This window comes from Echeneis naucrates, chromosome 11, assembly GCF_900963305.1.
Source record: "Echeneis naucrates chromosome 11, fEcheNa1.1, whole genome shotgun sequence".
NCBI lineage: Eukaryota > Metazoa > Chordata > Actinopteri > Carangiformes > Echeneidae > Echeneis > Echeneis naucrates.
The window spans coordinates 11,322,325-11,328,324 of NC_042521.1; the positions used below are offsets into that span (position 1 = coordinate 11,322,325).

At 40.7% G+C, this 6,000-nt stretch overlaps 1 protein-coding gene across 2 annotated transcripts in view; it reads right to left on the reverse strand.

The window, feature by feature from the left end:
• calcr (calcitonin receptor) overlaps positions 1–3,497 on the reverse strand; it is a 44,015-nt gene extending 40,518 nt beyond the window's left edge. For both annotated transcript variants that reach the window (XM_029514090.1, XM_029514092.1), the window contains exons 1-2: positions 3,360–3,497; positions 3,130–3,242 (exon numbers count right to left, since the gene is read on the reverse strand). The gene's annotated coding sequence lies outside the window, so the exon portion shown is untranslated. The remainder of the gene's footprint in view (positions 1–3,129; positions 3,243–3,359) is intronic.
• Between the last annotated feature and the right edge of the window lie 2,503 nt (positions 3,498–6,000).

Genomic DNA, 6,000 nt, shown 5'->3' on the forward strand with positions numbered 1-6,000 from the left:
CATTTGCATTACAGCTGAAATGAAGTCCCTTTTGTTTCGTTTATGTGCCTCTCGTTCCTGCAGTCTTCAAGGAGCTCTGTCACAAATCATGCAAATGTTTTGAGCTTCTATTTCTGCCTATGCAGCCTCCTGTGCTTGGTAAACAGCTTAACAGGGCTGCAACGGATGACTGTGAAATTAGGTTTTACGACAGCAGGTTCCTTTGTTTTCATGGCATATCATAAACAAGAGCATTTGCCAAAACAAAGTTCATGTCTGAGTCATACTCATCAAAAGTAAAAAGTAACGTGTAACGTGAAAGATGGACAGGACTGTACAGAACTTCTGCAGCTGAGCCGCACACATTGAAACAGTTAAATTAAAATAGAAATCTTTGACCAGTACAGCTTACTCAATAGTTTTAGCTAAGTAAACTTCAATGTGTGTTTCTACTCAGTAAATGTCTGGATCCTCTTACACAGAGCCAGCTGTGCGCCGCTGGATGATGAATGTCTAGTGGCTTGAATTGAAAAAGTAAAGCCTGACCTCTGGCTCTGACAACACTGTCCTATTCATTACGCACTGGAAATGGTTAAACCGCTCCCTTCGAGCTTTCAACAACTAATGTAAGGCTGGCTAAGATGGGAAGTCCAACCTGAACGTGTGATATTTTACAAATGAAGCATTTTCTCCAAGCATCGAGCCTGGTTCCTCTTTCAAGGTTTGTGCAACACCCTGCACAAGAAGTTAATTGTGTGACGGCAAAATTGTCCATATTATCCAACTGGCTTAATAAATTCCATCAAAGAAGAGAGTTCTTCACATTGACAACTTTGGATGGGGCCATATTAATTCTTGATTCCTTCATATTCTTAGGCTGCAGAATTAGTGCCACTAAGGAGTAAACTGAGCATTGTCTGGTCCATGAACGCGATGATTACGGTGCTCATATGAGGAGGACAAATGACATTTGAGGTCAGTCCATGTACCTATGAATAAAACATGGAGCATTAGCTTGATTAATATTGAGGAATAACAACAGGCAGTGAATAGTCTGCTGACCTTCCCTGAGTGATTGTTCTCCATTACATGACTCTGTTTGTGTGTGTGTGTGTGTGTGTGTGCGCCTGTGGAGGCAGGAGCCGTTGGCATTAGTGTGTACGGTGGTGCGTTTGCATTTATCACCTTCACCATATTACCGCCGAAAATCCAAAAACAAAAGATAAAAAAGCGAAAATCAACAGCTTGTGTCACCTCCATTCATCCACCTCTTTCATTTGCATGTGCACTTTTAAACTCTGCTCATCAAACTATTGAAATCGCCCAAACAATGGAAACACAACCACCCGCAAAGGCTGCATTTGCTTTCGCTGTCACTCTCCACTAGACACCTTTCTCCCCTCCCTCAAATGGGGAGCAAATTTGTTGCTTATTCAATAATTCGCTCAACCGGCCAGCTAACCAAGGGTCAGTCAATGCATGAGATGATGAATGACAAACTTATCTCTGAGACTTTAAAAAGCTGCTAGACACAATGTCAACCCAACGCAATTCACTGCAGGGCGCTGCATATATCTCAGCTTGCCCGTCTCACTGCCTGCACACATCCCTCCGCTGCTGTCTTCCTAATTCTGTGTAGTTTCTGCTTCTCTTTCTTTGACAGCCTGACTGTGTCTGCTGCTATTCTTGTCTTCTTCTGAAGAGCGCTGTGTATGAGGCGTTCAGTATGTGCTGGAAAGCTCTGGTTCCTCGCAGTCATATCAGCTCAGTGAAGCTGCTTCACCCACCATTGCATCGAATAAACCCCCAGACAACACGCGCAAATTACTCTAAACATGGTTATGTAAATCCAAAGGAATCCCCAAATGAAGAATCCCAATTTAGCCGCAGACGTCTTCAAGGCGGGCACTTCAGTTTCTGCTCTGCTTCTGCCACATTTGGATACTGAAGTGAGGCAGGCAGCGTTCAGCGATGATTTTGGCATATTTTGTTTCCGGCCTGTGGGCCGTTCAGACCATGTAGGAATGTTCACTTTTCCCCTCTTCTATGAATTTGCTAATATAATCAATTTAAGGGTGAGTGCATCAGATTGGTTTAAAATGGTATCAGACATTGCCACAGAGAAGAGAAGAAGTCCTGGACGGATTTGGCTCATGAAAATATAACTCATACAAATCATTTTCTGAGAGGAAGACAAAATAAGCAGCAAATCCTCTGCACAGACTGTGCTTTTCTAAGGCACAATGATTAATACAGCAAGTGCAGAAAGTGCATGCATTAACCTTTAATCTGTGTATACGTGTGTGTGTGTGTACCCTACTGTGTGCTTATGAATTTGTAAAATTATATTTATTACTGGGAACTGCTTTGAAATCATTCTTCTGTCAATTTCTTAACTACAGACTTAATGAAGGATAATCTTATTTTATTTTATCTTACCTCACCCTGTTTTATCCTTTTATTATTTTGCCTTATCTTTTTAGTGTCATATTATTATTCTATTATAACGTGTTTGCTTGTGCATCCTTATTTCTCTTTAGCAGTAAAAAGGGGACAGGTCTGCTTTGATTTCACATTTTCTACTCCACATTTGAAAATCATTCTATAAATTTGCATTGGTCCACCAAGGAGTACAAGATCTGCAGACTGATCGTGGTATCCCTGAGCATGAAACTGGCTCAGGATTCCTTTAGAAGAAGCCTCAATAGCAGTGGAGGAAATATATTTCAGATAGTCATGACAGTAATGGAGACTCTTTTCAGCCTTTCTCTGAGTTTTTCAGTCATATAAATACAGCATCGTAGTCAACTGTGCATCACAAGATGAGTGTGAGTCACATCCTGAAATCTCTGTATTTGTTCCCTTGCTCAAAAATAATCCCCATATAAAATTTTAATAATAACATTAATCCGTTTAAAGCGTAAATACAGGAAAATCAAAATCCAATTGATATTGCGTCAACAATCACGGCTAAACCATGCAAATCCCATCGAGCTCTCCATGATCAGGACAACTGGGGTTTAAAACTGACTGACAAAGTGAGAATATTATCCTCTTACCTGACTAATCTTTGCGGCTTTTCTGTTTCCTTTTGCACCAGCAACTCCAATAAGTTGGTGCTTTGAGGAAAAGCCTGAGTCAGTGACTTACCTCACTTGTGCAGATTGTAGAAACCGCAGCCCTCAGAGAGGGATTCGGATGCTGAGGAGGCTCCTGGTTTGAGGTCCTTCCTCCGGGGACGGACTCCTGTAGTCTCAGCGCTCCTATTTAGCGGAGCGTCAGTTTAAAAAAAAAAAAAAAAAAAGAAGAAGAAGAAAATAATAACTTTTTTTGTCCTCGTAGAATAAAGAAATCAATGAAATAACAGCTCAGGTGTCTACCTTGTTAGTTTTCTTTCTGAGGGGACTGCAGCCGTCAGGAGCCTTCACCTCACTGCCCGCTAATCCAAGTGCGCCTAACCGCCTCCCGGTTACTCGGACGAGCGTGTGCTGCCGGAGCTCCTCCTCGTCTCATCCGTGTCTGTGAGTCAAAGACACACACACACACACACACACACACACACAGCCACCACCCCCCCGGTCCGGACACTCCTTCTGTCCGCTCTCAGAAAACACACACAGCAGGAAGAGAAATTATAACGATGTGTGTGACTTTAAAATGACATTGGTGACGGAGCGGTTTCTCTTCCCTCGGTACAGCTTACATTCATCTCCATTGTGCATTGTATTTATTATATACATAATAGTGATTGCTTGGTTATATGAAACTGCTTGGGCCAATTTAGTCGTAGGAACCTAGTTAAAAGACTCCAGTTTATTGTCCAAAAAAGTGGCAGTCAATAGATGCTGTCAGTTGGTTAATTAGCAGTCCCAAATGTATGTATATGAAATCGGAAAAAAAAAAGAGGAAGTGTCTTTTTTTTAATGTTTGATCTTTTTCTCTTGACGTTTTCCAATCAGCCGTGTGTCCTCTTACCACCTTATCACACATTAACACAAACGTCACTTCATCTAATGTGCACACACATACATATATATCACACATCCCGCCGTCTCTACCACCAGGAAACCTGGCATCAAGTGAAGCTGTCCTCCAACCAGCAGGAAAGACAGAGCATCCACCCAGGAGAAGGGCAGGAGTGGACAAACACAATCTACTTGGGAATGTGAGTCATCTTCCAATGCTGAGAGCTACATTGTCTTTGTCAGCTTGTGCAGTCTACTCCTGTAAGTTAATTAATCCCACACTAAATCATACAACTTTGCATAGACCCTGACTTGTTGTGCAGGGAAAGACAGTAAATCCATGCTTTGATTAATCAGAGAAATGCATATCCTTTTTTTTGGATGTTCTTTCTTAGCAGAAATTCTTCCTGACAGAGTCTACACTTTGACCGTTTTCATTTGAATTTGTGCCCCAGATGGTATTGTGGTTAGCGTGATTTTCACTTTGATGAAAAAGTAAGTCCTTTTCGCAGAGGCCCTTCATTATGGTCAGCTGCGGTGGAGATGATGAAGGTGGAGGATGAATTAGAGAAATTGAGCAGGAAAGGATCTGATTTTGTGAGACATGCTGTGATGCTGGAGAAAAGGTCTTGTGAATTTGGGGCGAATGCTGGTGGTGTGCACAGTATTTAGTAGGAGTGGAGTCAGTGCACCATATCCTGGCATTAAGAACAGAATTATTTTTCATGTCTCAGAGATACAGGAAAACCTGGAATTACTTTTATCATCAAAGGTATAGGACTATGGGTTGTGATTCTGATGATTAAGCACAGCAGAAGAGAGATGAGAAGTAAGCAAGATGCTGTTTCAAATAGCTCTGTTTTGTTAACAGAAATCGTTGCATATCCAGTTGAAAACAAAACAGCATACATTTTCAGTCGTATTCAGAGAAATCTGAATCTACAGACACGGACAACAACATGGTGTGTCAGCTGAAGATGAACTTGAATGGATGCTTTTTTGGATTTGGTAATATATTTGTCAATGACTCTGTGGGTTCAGGTTTTTATAAGATTCATTCTTAAATATTTGATGTTAACGTAGGCTTCCATCTGTGCGTGAGGAAATGTGCCCATATCCTAAAATAATCATTGAGAATAATATCAAAGGCTTCTTCAGTATCACTAGAGTAGTCTTTGAATGGCATAATCCTCTTAGTCCTCTTAGTAAGAAAGACACAGTATTATTAAAACAACATTCATCCCCATTTAATTTTCAGAACTGCAATGGTCACTATTTTCTATTATCAATACATCAAAAGACTACTCATATTATACAGATAACACTGATGATTATCTCCCATCATTGCAGGTCTTCTGACCTCAATAGCAGGTTTGAGTGCCTCAGTGTTTGATGTTCTCAGCTCAATGGTCTGATTTTTGTGGGCCATAATTTAGTTTCAGTCCACTCTCATTTAGCTGCAGGTATCACAAAAGACAGATTGTTCCTCTACTCCAAAATTTGTTTGCACTTTGCTGGCTTAGGACTTTTTTCAACCCCTTTATGGTTTAGCATTTAGTACGTCGGTTTTTAAAAGCAGCATTTTCAATTTTGCCAATGTGCCTTACTGCCAAGTCCACAGAAATGAGCTGAACAGGAGCTTGACATGAAGCCTTTGGACTGTGGGAAGCTGATAACTGAAGCATTCAATTGAAGAATAAGAGGACGGGAGTCCTGCGCAGATTGATATCATAATTTTTATTTATATTATTTTTTTGTTTGCCCTTCTCAACACTGCTGGAGAAAAACAATCATAATACAGCCTAGGGAAAATGGACAAGTGTATTTGTTTGTTCTGCTCAAATCATTTTTAATCTTCCAAGCCTTGATTAAAAAGGATTCTAGCACTTTAGGCAGAGGGTGAAAGCAGTGGATTTATGAGTCATCCACTGCAAAGGAGATGCTATTCTCCAACAACAAAAGCACATTCTTATCGCTACAGTAAATGCTTCTGGGACAGGAGGGAAAGTTTTGTCAGCATTTAGTTAAAATGCAAAATAATCAATTACCAAATATC